Raw genomic sequence first — 17,283 nt, 5'->3', positions numbered from 1 at the left:
ACAGTACCAACCCTATGCTAAGAGGAAGGCGTGTCAGGTAGCTGGCCACAGCAAGAGGCTTCTTTAAATGACTGGCTAAGCTTAAATAGGAAAGGGGAAGGGCCTTGAGAGCCCAACAGCTAGCCCATTGCCCCACCTCTTGCCAATGGGAAGGCAGAAGACCTGAAAGAGGGACAGCAGTCCCACCCCTCCTCCCAGCCACACACACTCTCTCCATAGGTGCCGACTCCGTGGGTGCTCCGGGGCTGGAGCACCCATGGGGAAAAATTGGTGGGTGCTCAGCACCCACCGGCAGCTCCCTGCCCCGCCCCCCCACCCCAGCTCACCTCCACCTCCGCTCCGCCTCCTCCCCTGAGCGCGCCATCGGGTCCTGCCTCCCAGCAACTGATTCACGCGGCAAACCTGGGAGCAAGGGGGGAGGAGGGGGAATGCACTGTGTTTGGGGGAGTAGGCAAGGCTGGGGCAGGGATTTGGGGAGGGGACCAATAGGGGTAGGGAGGGGGCAGAGTTGGGGTGGGGGCGGGGCTGGTCCAGGGGCACGAGCACCCACCAGAGCCAACAAAAGTTGGCACCTGTGACTCTGTCACTTCAGCCCCCACAACCACCTCAGTGCTGCATCCTTCCCCTGTGGTTACCCAAAATTCTTCCCCCATTGATTGTGGAGGAGGCACATTTGTAATTGGGTGGGATATATATACCAAGGGCAGAGATTTGCCCCCGTTTACTCATGTGTCACAGCCGACTGAGGTGTTCTGAGGTATTTGAGCTGTTCTAGAAAAGTCTTTAGATACAAATGCATCCGATTTTTTCCTAACAAAGAAAGCTATTTCTAGCTTTGACCAGTTAAATCCTCTTCCCTGACTGATAACTCATCTACAAGCGTTTTGCGTGACAGACATTTGCCACTCTCTTCATCAAGACCTGATAGTTAGGCAGGAAAGAGACAACATTCACATTAGCATATGTATTTCCCTCTTTCCCCTCTACAGGTGCTAAATAATTAGAACTGGTTGAACTATTCATTGCAAATAATATTCATTGTAAATTTAGCCCTTTTTTTTCCTCACAAATCATTCATGAAGCAATCCTGATTTCTTAAAATGTGTTCAATACTCTCAAGCATTTGGTGACTACTTATCATAAACCAATTTCAGCCTAGGGAATGGTTTGTGAACTGATGTCTTCAACAGTTCATGATGTGTGACTGGTCACTTAGGTCACATGATATTGCTCCCATGTCCTAACTGGATGACTGCAATTTTTTGTTAAAGCAAATAAACAATGACTAATAGCAAATAACACTTCTGGTACATGTTTTCAGGACAATCATTTGTAAAACTTTTGGGATTAGTGAATAGACAGAGTAGTGGAGAAGCAGAGACATTTCTCAATATATTGGCAAATCCGTTTTTCCATTTTGCAGTTTTACCACGCTACAGTTCAAAGTTAACCAAGCACATATGGAAAAGAGTAAGTCCTTAGACCTCTCTATGTTTGTACAGCTTCCAATACAACTGGGCCTCACTCCTGAATGTAGCCCTGGAGCACAATTGTAGTATAAGTTTAAAAAAAAAAAAAAAAAAGCTAATATAAAACAAAAGGCAAAACAGTTTAATAACTCTATCATGTTACACTAAATTTAAAAAGTGGTGGCTATTTACAGGAATTAGGTCCTGAAGTCTGAATAGCAGCTTCCTGCTCAACTTCAAAGCTGAATATTTTTAAATTGTTAAATACAAACAAGCTATGCATAAGCTTTCCACATGCAAAAAGAAAATCACTTGGAGACAGAGAGCAAGCATGGAAAAATTCAGCCCAAATGGTTAAAGTTTGGCTACTGAACTGGGGCTTATAATGGGGAGTTTTAGTTAACCTTATGAGGTTAGGTACTACTCCCACCCTGAAATGACATATCCTTAACATCTTTCTAGCTTATGCATTCCAAGCTGATACCTTACCCAGCATTCTAAAGCAGGCAGCAGACCTCCAAGGAAGTGTATGCCCAGTTCTTATGTCTTTTAATCAAGAAATGGGGAAAGTGGGCAGGTAAAACATCTGCCAATCGCTCAGCACCATCATTAATTTGTCAGGGGGAGAGTTTAAAATAAACTCTATGGTACTCCTGTCCCTTCTATCCTTATGTATTTTTAAAGGGTGTGCACTTTCCCTTACATATGAAAAGAGGGAATGTCTGCTGTAGTGCTGCTTCTTTAAAGGACGGGAAATTCTGTTCTGCTATGGACATCCTGCTGGCTAACCCCTGCTGAGTCTATTTGCTGAGCCTTGAGAGAGTTACTGTAGCACAGGGATCACCTACACTACTGTATCAGAGTGATGACAAGGCTGAAAAAGGCTAACATTACAGGATACAGAATACTGAATTCTATGTGCAGACTTGAAATAGCAACCTTCCAACCACTTAAATTACACACATGCCATGAAAGAGCATATGATCAGCTGGCCATGTATCAATAGTCTTCCAAGTGAAACTCACTTTTCAATAAAAAATAATATTTTAATTATGCAATTTTGAACACACTATTATTACTTTAGTTTTGCCTTTTTCCAGTTAGACCTGTTTTATTTTGAGGGGATATTTTTTAACCCTGCGTAACATAAAAAAATCAGGCTTATTTTTTAAGACTGAACCTTGGCAGTAATACTAGTTCTAAGTGTTTGCTTGTGTCTTTTGCCATCTGTTTTGAAAGAAATTGAGAAATAAGGGCTCAATATTGCAAACATTTCTCCCTTTGAGCTCATGTGCTCAATTGTTTGTCATGTTGAGGTCTATGTTACACTCTAGAAATCCAAACACTGAAACAAAGGAGCATATATTTTAAATTATAAAACCTATCAGAACAAATGGTTAGGGTGGAGAAGAGTTGACCAGTGCATAACCAAAGAACAATCATCTCCACAGCTGATGGAACAGGCACCAGCTGGCAGAGGGAATGTCTGAACTGATCATAGTAGAAAAGTGACATCTTCTAGCCAAATACCAAACTACTAAAACCAAGATCACCTTGGCAAGATCTTGATACCCCGTGGCCTATTTGAAAATGATAACAGAAAGACTGCAAAGGGGCTGTTCTGGATTTCACAAGTCTTAGCACAGCACCTGAAAACTCTCAGTGGAAGATACTTAATGTTGGTGATTTGAGAAATTTGTAACAGTCTTACTCTACACATTACCCTACACATTACATTATACACCAATCATTTACAGGTAGCTACAAGATGAGTTTGGTGCAGCATAGCCCAAGCCCCTTGCTGCACCACTTCAGCCAACAAGCCCTGTCACATTGCAGATTGATTCATCCTTTATGTGTCACATATATGAGTTTGTAGTGTTTGCTTACACTTCTGTTTTGAAGCATGCCACATTTTGCAAACAAAGTTGCAAATAGAGGGTCAGATGTTGAGTGGCCCCTGAATGGCTGCTCAGGCATGGAGTATGCAACAGCTTCCCCTCTCAATTTGTGTGGTTGTGCACCCTCTCACAACAGCAGCCCCTCCTGCACTCTCTCTCTGCTATGAAGAACACAAAAAGCACTCATGTCTGTTCTCCTGGGGAATGTGACACCAGAAAGAGATCAGGGTGTGGGGGGTTACAGCTTCCCACTCCACTACACACCAGCCAGCGGAGTGGGGCCTGTGTGCCGCAATATGACCTGCCCTAATACACTGCCTATTATTAAGGACAAGTAGCAGCACCAGGAGAGATGGTGTGGTACCTCTGATACTCTTCTTGAGGAAGGGAACCTCCATACCATCCTCAGTGGTGCTTAAACATCACAGTTCAGCCCAGAGTTGGGGGTGGTTCCAAATCCACATAGTTTTTCCAGCTACTTGATCTCTCAGGATCCTATCAAATGCTAAGTCTTATATGGTACATTTTGCTGTAAGTTCACTTATACATGGAACATTTTTTCCCCTCCAAAATCTGCTTCCTAAAAAGATTGTGTTTTGCTTCCGTATGGTTAATTACTGAGACGCTGGAGATGAAACTTGTGTTTATTGCATTGAGACAGGTTTTTTAATCCAATTTCTGTTGAGCTGGGGCCAGAATAAAACTTCTGTATGCTTCCCCTGTGATTATTTTACACTGTGATACTGTGTGCAGTCTTGCTCATACTTGCATGGGCTCAGCTACATTATACTTTCCTGAAAGCTCAATGTGCTACTGTATTCAATGCTATCCTCTGTGAGGGGACTTGGAGGCCAATATGTCTGCCATGGTGTCATTTACATTAGCCAGAGCTCTGGGTTTAACCTATCCCAAGGCTGCCATCTGTCAAGCAGAGACGAAGTTCTATGCCACAGTAGAGCTATTTAACATTCCCAAAAATTACATATGTATTTCTAATCTTGTATACATATTTTTAAGTGTTTTTCCTTTTCCCCAGGATAATGGTCATAGTAAAATCTCCTCTACACATGAAAGATTTCATACGCTATATTTCTTAGTACCTCTGGGCATTTTATACAATTATTTTCTTTTTTTTGTGTTGTGTCCTAATGATCACAAGCCCTCCTCTGCAAGGAAAAAACATGTTTTCTTCCACTCTTAGCTTTAAATATGCACTGTTACAAATGGCAATTGGATCCCAAGTCCAGCACTTAATGCTTGAGTTCAAGTACCCTCTATTAGTACTTGTGATGTGTCCTTGCTGCTACCCTGACACACACGACTGTTCTAATGATCCTTGTGCTGGCTGTACTTCTTTTGGGATTTACCATTCATTTGCACATATCTGTATTGTCTGTATCTACTCACAAGTTGCCAACCCCATATAATGGAATAATATCCAAATCCACTGAGCTTGGAAGAGAAGGCTGCCTTTGATTGCCATACTTGTTCATATTGGCCTTAGGCCTTTTGACACAGGCTGTTAGGAATCATCTGGGAATTTCTGGAATCATGACCAGTGGGTTGGGGTGGAACATAAGGCTTTTTTATTACACAGATTAGCTCCTCGTAAAATAAATTGGTGGAATAAATAAAGTCCTGCCTTTGTTACAATTCTGGTGTAACTTCCTTTGGTTATCTAAGGTGTGAGAGAGATGAAAGTCCTTTAATTCATTCATTGTTTTCATAATATGGTTATACCATATTGTTAAAATGACAACAGCTCCACTGTTGAATTACCACTTAAAATTCCACTCAGTTATTTTATTTTTAGTTCACTTAATGCGTAGTCCCCAAACTCCTTCCAACAGAGGCAATGTTGCAAGGAAATATCTATAAGGTTTTTCCCCTGAGTGGGAAGACCTAAGCCATATACCTTCATTACATTGCCACTAGCCTAATGAAAATAGTTATGTCCCTTGGATCTGATTAAAACCTTCCAATCTGGCTTCTTTTAGAAGCTGCAGAAATGGCACATTATCCCCCTTGAACCTGCTTAGTTGGCCCAATGAAACCCATTTTTAAATTATAACTTTATATAAAGGTGCCAAAATGAAAACGACTGAAGTGAAGTACCCCATGTAGTGAGGCCGAGTGGCTTCCCTCTGACGCAGTCAGGGAGGAACCACTCCCTGCCCTCTGGTGGGCGGAGGCAGGCTGGGCCCACCTTTTGTGCCAGAAGCAGAGGGGCAGAACAGGAAGTATAAGAGGCGGGGCCTCCAGCTCAGTTGAAAGAGCACAAGGGAAGGAGTCAAATGGTGCTGCCTTGCTGCTGGCCCCAGAACCAGGGACTGAGCTCTATCAACCCTTGCCTCTGGAGGAATATCTGGAGGATATACTGGAACTGCCGGCTGCCAAGTACCCCGAGGAGCCTGAAGGCCCATGAGCGACAAAGCCCTATGAACATGTAGGGGTAGGAAGTAGCCCAGGGAAACCAGACATTAGTCCAGTTGTGTTTGCTGACCCAATGGTGGGATTCCCTGCCACAGTTAGGAGCTTGGGCTGTGACCCAGTAGAGTAGTGTAGGCCCTACCGCCAACCTCACGCCTGGCCTATTCACCTTAGGCCGGATGGCCTGCATTTGTTTGCTGTTTGCTCCAGCCAGGGAGCTGACCCATAGACTGCACTTCCCCTAATTTTTCTTTCAGTGTTTTCCAGATATTAGCTGAGTCTGAAAGAGTTCGTTCCCTGACATTTATTGATTAACTGGAGAGAAAAGATTTCAGGAGCAGACCATATTTGAATAGACACACCCACTTTGCTTAGGTAATCAGCAGGCAGAGCTGCTTTGCCAACATGATCAATTTTGGCTGTTTTGAGTTAAATTTCACACAGAAAAGTGTCAGAGAACCCATAATTAGATTACAAAAGTCCACAATTATACAATGAGTTTACTGGACCCTTCCGCACTTATTTAAATGTGGTTTAGTAGGCAATGATGTATACTGGAGATCTGAAAACCGTGGTGACAATGTAATGCCTATTATATGGCAATGTTCATTATTAAATCTGTGGGCAAACTTCCTATGTGGCATGGATGTAACATGGAAATATACGTTTCAGCCAAGCAGACACCATGGCCCAGATCCTCAAAGGTACTTAGGTTTCTAACATCATTGAAATCAATGTTTGCAATTTTGTTGTAGTCGTGTTGGTCCCAGGATATTAAAGAGACAAGGTGGTGAGATCTTTCATAGATCAACTTTTGTTGATGAAAGAGACAAGCTTTTGTGCTTACACAGAGCTCATCTTCAGGTCCTGAAATCAGATCCTTTGGAGCTAGGGCTCTAAACAGGAGATCCAATTGCAGAATTTGGGACTAAGTTTGCTACATAACAAAACATGAAACTAGAAAACCTTGTTACAACTATGATGTCCCTTGCCTAAGGCGGCACAAAAATATTAATCTTAAGAAAATGGAATCGTTTATGTGTCTCATTGTTTAAGGATTGTTATATTGAATGGAACTTTTGTAACATATGTGTAGTAGGAAGAGAGTCTAAGACATAAGCCCTTGTATTAGAGGCCTGGTATGAAGCAGAACCTGCTCACAAAATCTGACAAGAACAGGGCTAATATTGCAAATACACACATTCCTAAGAAGTGCTAGTCACAGAATACTCACGCAAACACATCCCGATATCAAAGATGATACAAAAACATTCCCCAAGAATAACAGGAACACATTGAACCATCCTAAAAGATAAGGTCAGGATGACAGTACATAATAAAAACTGTTTTAATTGAACCAACATGTACATGGTAATAACTAGCCACGTCAGGGGGCAGTAACTAACTATGTCAGGTGCAGTACTAACTTGTTTGTATCAGAGTATAAAGATGTATCTCAGAGGGAGTATCTTTGTCCAGCTGAGGAGGAAGTGAAAGTCCCACCATTCACTGAGCAGTGTCCATTGTCACGGGCATTGTTCTTGTAGAGTCTACCAGGTGCTATTACCGTGCTTTGTCAACAATAAACCTGACCTGGTGCCTTCGTACCTTAACTAATCTTGTGGTCATTAGGCGGTTCACTCAAGGTCTGCTGTGCTGGCTGTCTGCGCAGAGCTGGAACAGCACACAGGGAGAACACACACATGCAGCCAAACATCTAACCCCACTGTCTTAAATTCTCTTCCTACTACAATATGGACATCGCATCTATAAGATAATAAGCCTTTCATCTTTTTTATTAGTAGAATTACCCCTGACACTGAGGAAAATGTCAAGACTTTAAGTTTGTGATGGCTGCAATATAATATTCTAGGTTTTGCTTGTTACAGATGTATTCTCTTATTTCCTAGTCTTCTAGGGCCAGATCAGCACCTTCCAGTGTGCCCTGAGCAAGGGGCCGCGTGTAGTTGTGCTGCCACAAGAGTACAGGAAGGCCCCAATTGTGACACAGGCCATGTCTCAACTGCAGAGCTAATTTGAGATATCTACCCTTTAGTTAACTCCTCTCCAGTTAGCCTCGCTCGAGAGAGAGTGGCCACACTGTGAAATAACACTTGAGACACACACTGACTATCTGAGCAGCACAGTGTGAGTGTTTGAGCAGCTGACAAGTTGAAGACTATACCCCCTGACAGAACAGCCAACTTAAGTTAAAAACTCTACCATGCTTGAGTTAAGGGTTTGTGTGTGTGGACTGGATTCAAGTTAGGGGCGATGCTCAATTTATAACTCACGTTAACTCTGCAGTGAAGACAAGGCCTCAATGAATCACAATTTAGTCCCTGCTTCCTCCTTGCTCAAGGAGGAAAATAATCTGCCAGCTCTTTCCTGGTACAATTTACTTCACTCTCTAGGCCAGATCTGCTGCACTGGCTGGTGTGCCGGGAGAGCACAGGCAAGGCTCTGCCCACACCCTGTTCCTGCCCACCAGGGCCGGCTCCAGCGTTTTTGCTGCCCCAAGAGGGAAATTTTTTTTTTAAAAAGTCGCGATCAGCGGCACTTTGGCAGCAGCTCTACCGCCGCTGCTTCATTCTTCGGCGGCAATTCAGCGGCAGGTCCTTCCCTCCGAGAGGGACTGAGGGACCAGCCGCCGATTTGCCGCCGAAGAGCCCCTTTCCGTTGGCCGCCCCAAGCACCTGCTTGTTGCGCTGGTGCCTGGAGCCGGCCCTGCTGCCCACCCACCTGTATAGGAGGGCAATAGTGGCAGCTCAGCAGCCACCCTCACCTCCCCATTGTGAACACTGATTAAGACTCCCTCTTGGTCATGGAGGTCATGGAACTCACAGATTCTGTGACTTCTGCAGCAGCCCATGCGGCTGGCTCTGGGGCTGCCTGAGCCGCTTAGGCAACTCTCGGGCTGGCCAGGTACACCGACTGCTGCTAGGGCAGTCTCGCGCCCCCCCACCCCACCCCTCAACAGCAGGAGTTTGGGTGTGGGGGGACTCAAGGCTGGGGGTTGCGGTGTGGGGCAGTGCTTACCTGGGGAGGTGGGGGGCTCCCTGGAAAGGCGACACGGACTCCCTCCCTCAGCTTCTAGCTCCAGATGCTGCCTCCACCTGCAGGCACCACCCCCACAGGTCTCATTGGCCACGGTTCCCAGCCAATGGGAGCTGCAGAACCAGGGCTTGGGGCAGAGTGGAGGCAGCACATGGAGCTAGGAGCTGGAGGTCTCCGCTTCCCAGGTGCTGGGTAGGGAGCCTGCCCCAGCCCCACCAAACCCCACCTCCACCCCCCCGAGCACCCACGGTGCCCCCCAGGCCAACCCCCCCCCCAAGCATCCACGGCATCCCCTGGGCCTCCTTCCCCCCCCCCCCCCCCGAGATGCCCTCCTCCCCCAAGTTTTAGTCAGGGGTGTAGAGTAGAGTAACAGTCATGGACAGGTCCTGGGTCATAAATTTTTGTTTACTGCCCGTGATCTGTCCATGACTTTTACTAAAAATACCCGTGACTAAAACGTAGCCTTAACCATGATGCACATAGCCCATGCAGGGGAGTAAAGGGGCACGTAGCATCACCTTAATCCTTTGTGCAGATGTGTAGGCTGGCTCGTGATTGAGCCCATCACAATTCTGGGACTGGTTTTCAGCTACGGAATTCCACAGCTTCCATTGACATTACTAATTGGCATGGTGGGTGCTCAGAACTCTGGAAATTCAGACCTGTGGTTCTCTCTCTTTGCATAGCATTGTACTGGTTCCTCAAGGACAAACAACATGTTTGGCTCTTCTTTATCTTTTTTCCTTGGTGGAGATAATACTGCAGTAACGACTCTTGCTTACGCGAGTGCTGTATGCTGTAAAGTACTCCAGGAAGTCCTGCCATGCTTCTTGTATACTCTAGATACAATTTCTGGCTTCTCAGTGACATTTCCTGCTGGGGCAGATACAAAGAATCCCAGGAAAGGGCAGTCGCCGGGTGCAACTACATAGAGTAATAGGAAGTTTGTTACCTGATTTCTATATTTCTGTTCATAATAGGTTCAGCTTGACCGTGCTCTGATTATCAGTACCAGGCAAGGGAGGCACAGCTTCCTGGCAAGGGCTGCCACAGAGCTTGTGAAACTGCATGTAACAGCCCCACCAGCTCTGAGAATCGGGAAATGCTGGAGATGCCTGAAAATGGTTCAAACAGCAATTTTAGCTGTATATGAAAGCCACTGGGGCAAATAAACTGGAGAATGAACAAAAGATTGTTCTGCTCTGAACAGGGGCAGGCACAGAAGCCCTAGACGACTACAATGCATTCCATACAGATGGAGGTGGCAAGAGAGAGGAAAGCTTTGCAAAAATAATAAAATGTTTGAGGATCATTGTGCTGCTAGAAAAAATGTTATTTGGTGTTATTTAGGAGACACATATGTTGGGAAGAGAACTCAGAATGAAAGAGAAACAATAGAGGAGTTGGTCACAAACTTAAAACTGAAAAGTTTGTCCTGTGAATATGCCATAATGAAAGATTCTCTCATTAAAGACCAGAACTGCCTTAGGGTGTAACACTAAAAAAGTCCATGAATGGTTACAAAGGGAGATGTATCTGACACTAGAAAAGGTCGTATGTACATGTCAAACAGCAGAACAAACAGAAACACAAATAAAAAGTCTAAAGAAAGGCACAGAGCACATGACTGTGAGTGCTATAGCAAGAGAAAAATTTGCAGAAATTAAATTGGCCAAGGATAGAAACATGTAAAGCAGGAAACAATGTCAGCGATGTGTTAATCAGCAGGAATATAGGAAATGCCCAGCATTCTGGCAAATATGGAGAAACTGTAAGAAACCTAAACATTATGCTAAAATGTGCAGAGAAAATAGGAAAGTGTATGTATTAAGTGCAGAAGGGGACTCCTCAGGTGAAGAGGAAAAGCTGTTCTTAAGTACAATAATGGAGTAGTCTGAAAACTCAAAAGACCAGCTAATTAAATGTATACAAATGGCACTTATGTGACATACAAGATAGATACTGGGGCACAAGTAAATGTAATAACAGAAACTGAATTAGAAAGATGTAAGGAGCACATAAAAGTGGAAAAGTCAAAAGTGTCTGTGAAAGACTATAATGGAGGAACAATTCCAGTATTGTGAGAATGCTCACTGACACTTAAATACTACAGGGAAGATGATAAAACAAGAGTTTGTGGTGGTACACAAAGGCAAGCAATCTCAGACCTACATGGTCTGAGGTGCTTGATCTCGTTAAGAGGGTGTATACCATAGAGAGATAGACAGGCAGCATAGAACCAAATACGAAAGTGTTAATATCATTATATGAAGATGTATTTATAGGAAATGGGTGCCACCAAGTAACATACAAGATGTTGCTAAGAGAAAATGCAGAATCTGTGCTACATCCAAAACAAAAAGTTCTACAAGCCTTAAGAAAGAGGCTAGACGAAAAGCTGCAAAACGAGACAGCAAGTGGCATCATTCAAAGAATAGCAGAACCAACAGACTGGGTTCACTCCTTAATAACTGTAGAAAAGGAGGAGGGCGACTGCTGTGTATGGACCCTAAGGAGCTGACCAAAAACATAAAAAAGAACACTTCCACTTGCCCACAAGAAGTGAGCCATTGTCTGAGATGGCAGGATCTGAATTCTTTAGCAAATTAGATGCATTGGCTGGATTTTGGCAGATCCCCTTGGACAATGAGCAGTCCAAGATCTGCACTTTCAACACTCCACTTCCAGCTTCCTAAGACTGCCTTTCAGAATATGTTCAGCTCCAGGAGTATTTCATTGTACAACAAGCCATATGCTTCAGGGTCTAGCATGCATGAAGTGTATATTGATGACACAGTAATTTGGGGCAGCATTACCATTGATTATCAGGAATGACTAGGAGAGTACAGAACTTGTGAGAGCTAATAACCCTAAACTGATACCGTCAAATGACAGTTTTAAATAATGGAAATAATATATTTGGGAGAGAGACTGACAACCAAGGGAATCTTACCTGGGGAATCAAAGATTCAGGCAATACTGAGCATGCCAAGACTAAAAGATAAAAAGGAAATTCAAATGCTGCTAGACATGTTGAATTAGGCCAGCACATTCATATCTAACTATACAGCTTGCAAAACTTACCTAGGACATCTTCTCCACAAGGTCACCAAATGGGCAGGGATGCCAGAGCATAAAAGAGTTCAGTGATTTAAATCACATTCTGCCATCAATGCCAGCGCTGCATTTTTTTGACCCATTGAAAGACATAAAACTCTCCACAAATGCCTCAAAAAGAGGGTTGGGAGCAGCACTATTACAGTGTCATGGAACTTATTGGTTGCCAGTCACATATGCATCTTGGACTGTGACAGCTGCAGAGAAGATGTGTGCACAAACTGAAAAAGAGACACTAGGTCTGGTTTATGGATGTACAGCGTTTCATGACTTTCTCTATGGTTTTAGCTTCAAAGCAGAAACTGATCACAAACCTCTGATTGCAATACACAAAAAGGGACTTAGAGAAGCACAACCAATGATACAGTGACTAGTTTTGGGGGGGAAAACAGAAGTATGTTGTGACCTAAGAGCTCCAACCTGAATGCCACTTAGTAATGGCAGACACAATCTCAGGGCATATGCTCCATCTGCTGACAATAAACAGCCTGATAATCAGAAACAAGCAGTAAATCTACATGTGAACATGATAAAAGTGTGATAAGCTGTATATCCAAGGATATGGAATGAATTGGAGACAGAAACAGCTAAAGATGAAATACTACAAGCAGTGATACAAGCAATAAGTAAAAGAGGATAAAATCAACTGCGTAGTCCCAGTATAAAAATGAACTTTCAGTGATTTTAGGAGTGCTCTCGAAGGGAATAAAAATTGTGGCTCCCACAGTGCTTAAAAGGAAAATATTGGAACAAATATGAAAAGGACACTTGGAAATGACCAAATCAAAACTGAGAGCTAGAGAAGTTTGTATTCTGGTCACAGATGAATAGTGACATTGAAGAAAGAGTGAGCAGGTGTGGAATGTGTCAAGTATAGAGAATTCCAGCAGAAAGAACCAATGAGACTACATCAGGGGTCGGCAACCTCTGGCATGTGGCTCGCCAGGGTAAGCACCCTGGCGGGCCAGGCCAGTTTGTTTACCTGCCACGTCGGCTGGTTCGCGTGGTTCGCCGTCCCAGGCCAATGGGGACGGCGGGAAGCCGCAGGCAGCACATCCCTCGCCTGTGCCGCTTCCTGCCGACCCCATTGGCCTGGGATGGCGAACCGCAGCCAGTGGGAGCCGCAATAGGCTGAACCTGCCGACGCAACAGGTAAACAAACTGGCCCGGCCCGCCAGGGTGCTTACCCTGGCGAGCCGCGTGCCAGAGGTTGCCGACCCCTGTACTACATGAACAACTTGCAAGTCCTTGGGACAAAGTTGGAATTGACATGTTCAACTTGGGAAGACATGATCACCCGGGTGTAATGCACTACTTTATCTATTTTCCAGAAGCAGACATACTTCAAGCTACCACAGCAGCAACAATTGTTAGGCAATAATGCACATCATGGAATTCCAAGAAAGCCAATAACTGGCAATGGACCACAGATCAAGAGTAGGGAATCCCTGCACTTTGCTAAAATGTATGACTGTCTTTATGAGGCATCTAGTCCCAGATATCCTCAAGCAAATGAATTATCTGAATGTAGAGTACATGTAGCAAAAAACTTACTCAAAAGAGCAATGGATGGAACAGAAGATACATTTTTAGCACTACTCAATTATAGAGCTATACTACAGCAATCTGGAAAGTCACCGGCTGAACTCCTCTACAATAAACACATAAATACTTAATTACCAGATATGGGACAAAAACAAAGGATGACTAAGGAGTCTGTGACAATAAGGGAAAGTACATTTAGACAATAGATTACAATAAAGGAGCAAGACCTCTTCCACATTTAAAAACAAAGACTTGATGAGAATTTGGCAAGATGGGCACTGGCGACTCAGACCTATAACGATCAGACAAGAGTCACCTCACTCATTCTCAGAGATCACAGATGAAGGCAAAAATTTATGAATGAATTGTAAACATCTGCTCAAGATACTTGACAACTTGGCCAAGAAAAGTGAAGTGAGGGTAGACGCACAAGTTGAAATCAATTCACAAACTGACCCTGCTATTGACCATGAAACTGAGCAGACAAGGACTTGCCTAAGGAGGATTTGCAATGCAGACCAGGAAGATTGATGAAATGCCTTAAGAGACTGACTGAAACATATTAATGTTGAGTTTAAGCAATTTGAAGAGTTACATTAGTTATTGTATTTGTTATAGTTTGATAGATTTAGTTCAGTCAGGGAATTTTCAAATGGGATCTAAAAAATGGAAGATGTGATATAGAGTAAGTCCTCCAGGAAGTGCAGAATCAACACTTCCTGTACAGTCTAGCGGCAGTCTTTGGTTGCCAGGATTCACTTCCTGCTGAAGCAGAAAAAGAGGAGCCCAAGACAGAGTAGTGGCAGGCTGCAGCTACACAGAATTGTAGAAAGTTTTGTTACCTCATTTTTTCACATAGTTCCTGCTCATAATAAAGAGTTATCTTGAAACTGGGCTGCTTGTCAGTAGGAGATAATAGGCTGTAACAAGGCTGAAATGCTGATTTTCATTCTGGGTAATAAAAGGATCAGACATCCAAGGAAGCTGCCACATACCAGTTGTGCAATTTAAAGGCTAAAATCGTTTTGTTTTCTGGAGTACCTGTCCCCAAAAGATTAATAGATTCATAGATTCTAGGACTGGAAGGGACCTCGAGAGGTCATTGAGTTCAGTCCCCTGCCTGCATGGCAGGACCAAATACTGTCTAGACCATCCCTGATAGACATTTATCTAACCTACTCTTAAATATCTCCAGAGATGGAGATTCCACAACCTCCCTAGGCAATTTATTCCAGTGTTTAACCACCCTGACAGTTAGGAACTTTTTCCTAATGTCCAACCTAGACCTCCCTTGCTGCAGTTTAAGCCCATTGCTTCTTGTTCTATCCTTAGAGGCTAAGGTGAACAAGTTTTCTCCCTCCTCCTTATGACACCCTTTTAGATACCTGAAAACTGCTATCATGTCCCCTCTCAGTCTTCTCTTTTCCAAACTAAACAAACCCAATTCTTTCAGCCTTCCTTCATAGGTCATGTTCTCAAGACCTTTAATCATTCTTGTTGCTCTTCTCTGGACCCTCTCCAATTTCTCCACATCTTTCTTGAAATGCGGTGCCCAGAACTGGACACAATACTCCAGCTGAGGCATAACCAGAGCAGAGTAGAGTGGAAGAATGACTTCTCGTGTCTTGCTCACAACACACCTGTTAATACATCCCGGAATCATGTTTTCTTTTTTTGCAACAGCATCACACTGTTGACTCATATTTAGCTTGTGGTCCACTATAACCCCTAGATCCCTTTCTGCCGTACTCCTTCCTAGACAGTCTCTTCCCATTCTGTATGTGTGAAACTGATTTTTCCTTCCTAAGTGGAGCACTTTGCATTTGTCTTTGTTAAACTTCATCCTGTTTAACTCAGACCATTTCTCCAATTTGTCCAGATCATTTTGAATTATGACCCTGTCCTCCAAAGCAGTTGCAATCCCTCCCAGTTTGGTATCATCCGCAAACTTAATAAGCGTACTTTCTATGCCAATATCTAAGTCGTTAATGAAGATATTGAACAGAGCCGGTCCCAAAACAGACCCCTGCGGAACCCCACTTGTTATGCCTTTCCAGCAGGATTGGGAACCATTAATAACAACTCTCTGAGTATGGTTATCCAGCCAGTTATGCACCCACCTTATAGTAGCCCCATCTAAATTGTATTTGCCTAGTTTATCGATAAGAATATCATGCAAGACCGTATCAAATGCCTTACTAAAGTCTAGGTATACCACATCCACAGCTTCTCCCTTATCCACAAGACTCGTTATCCTATCAAAGAAAGCTATCAGATTGGTTTGACATGATTTGTTCTTTACAAATCCATGCTGGCTATTCCCTATCACCTTACCACCTTCCAAGTGTTTGCAGATGATTTCCTTAATTACTTGCTCCATTATCTTCCCTGGCACAGAAGTTAAACTAACTGGTCTGTAGTTTCCTGGGTTGTTTTTATTTCCCTTTTTATAGATGAGCACTATATTTGCCCTTTTCCAGTCTTCTGGAATCTCTCCCGTCTCCCATGATTTTTCAAAGATAATAGCTAGAGGCTCAGATACCTCCTCTATTAGCTCCTTGAGTATTCTAGGATGCATTTCATCAGGCCCTGGTGACTTGCAGGCATCTAACTTTTCTAAGTGATTTTTTACTTCTTCTTTTTTTATTTTATCTGCTAAACCTACCCCCTTCCCATTAGCATTCACTATGTTAGGCATTCCTTCAGACTTCTCGGTGAAGACTGAAACAAAGAAGTCATTAAGCATCTCTGCCATTTCCAAGTTTCCTGTTACTGTTTCTCCCTCTTCACTGAGCAGTGGGCCTACCCTGTCTTTGGTCTTCCTCTTGCTTCTAATGTATTGATAAAAAGTCTTCTTGTACCTTTATTCCTGTAGCTAGTTTGAGCTCATTTTGTGCCTTTGCCTTTCTAATCTTGCCCCTGCATTCCTGTGTTGTTTGCCTATATTCATCCTTTGTAATCTGTCCTAGTTTCCATTTTTTATATGACTCCTTTTTATTTTTGTAGATCATGCAACCCCTCCCCCCGCACCCTCCAAGGATCTGATTGTACAGTTTGGCCCTTAGGTTGAACAATGGGTGTTGAGAGTAGTTAATGATACTAAGGCCTGGTCTACACTACGAGTTTAGGTCGACTTTAGCCGCGTTAAATCGAATTAAGCCTGGACACATTCACACGACGAAGCCCTTTCTTTCGACTTAAAGGGCCCTTTAAACCGGTTTCTTTACTCCACCTCCGACGAGGGGATTAGCGATAAAATCGGCTTTAGGGGGTCGGAATTGGGTTAATGTGGACGGAATTCGACGTTATTGGCCTCCGGGAGCTATCCCACAGTGCTTCATTGTGACCGCTCTGGACAGCACTCTCAACTCAGATGCACTGGCCAGGTAGACAGGAAAAGCCCCGCGAATGTTTGAATTTCATTTCCTGTTTGCTGAGCGTGGAAAGCACAGGTGACCACGCAGAGCTCATCAGCACAGGTAACCGTGATGGAGTCCCAGGATCGCAAAAGAGCTCCAGCATGGACAGAACGGGAGGTACGGGATCTGCTCGCCATATGGGGAGATGAATCAGTGCTGGCCGAACTCCGAAGTAGTAAAGGAAATGGCAAAATATTAGAAAAGGTCTCCAAGGCCATGAAGGACAGAGGCCATAACAGGGACGCACAGCAGTGCCGCGTGAAAATTAAGGAGCTAAGGCAAGCCTACCACAAAGCCAGAGAAGCAAACGGAAGGTCCGGGGCTGAGCCGCAAACATGCCGCTTC

Source organism: Emys orbicularis, chromosome 1 (assembly GCF_028017835.1).
Source record: "Emys orbicularis isolate rEmyOrb1 chromosome 1, rEmyOrb1.hap1, whole genome shotgun sequence".
In the NCBI taxonomy this organism is placed as follows: Eukaryota; Metazoa; Chordata; order Testudines; family Emydidae; genus Emys; species Emys orbicularis.
Note: the sequence above shows the minus strand (reverse complement) of the source record.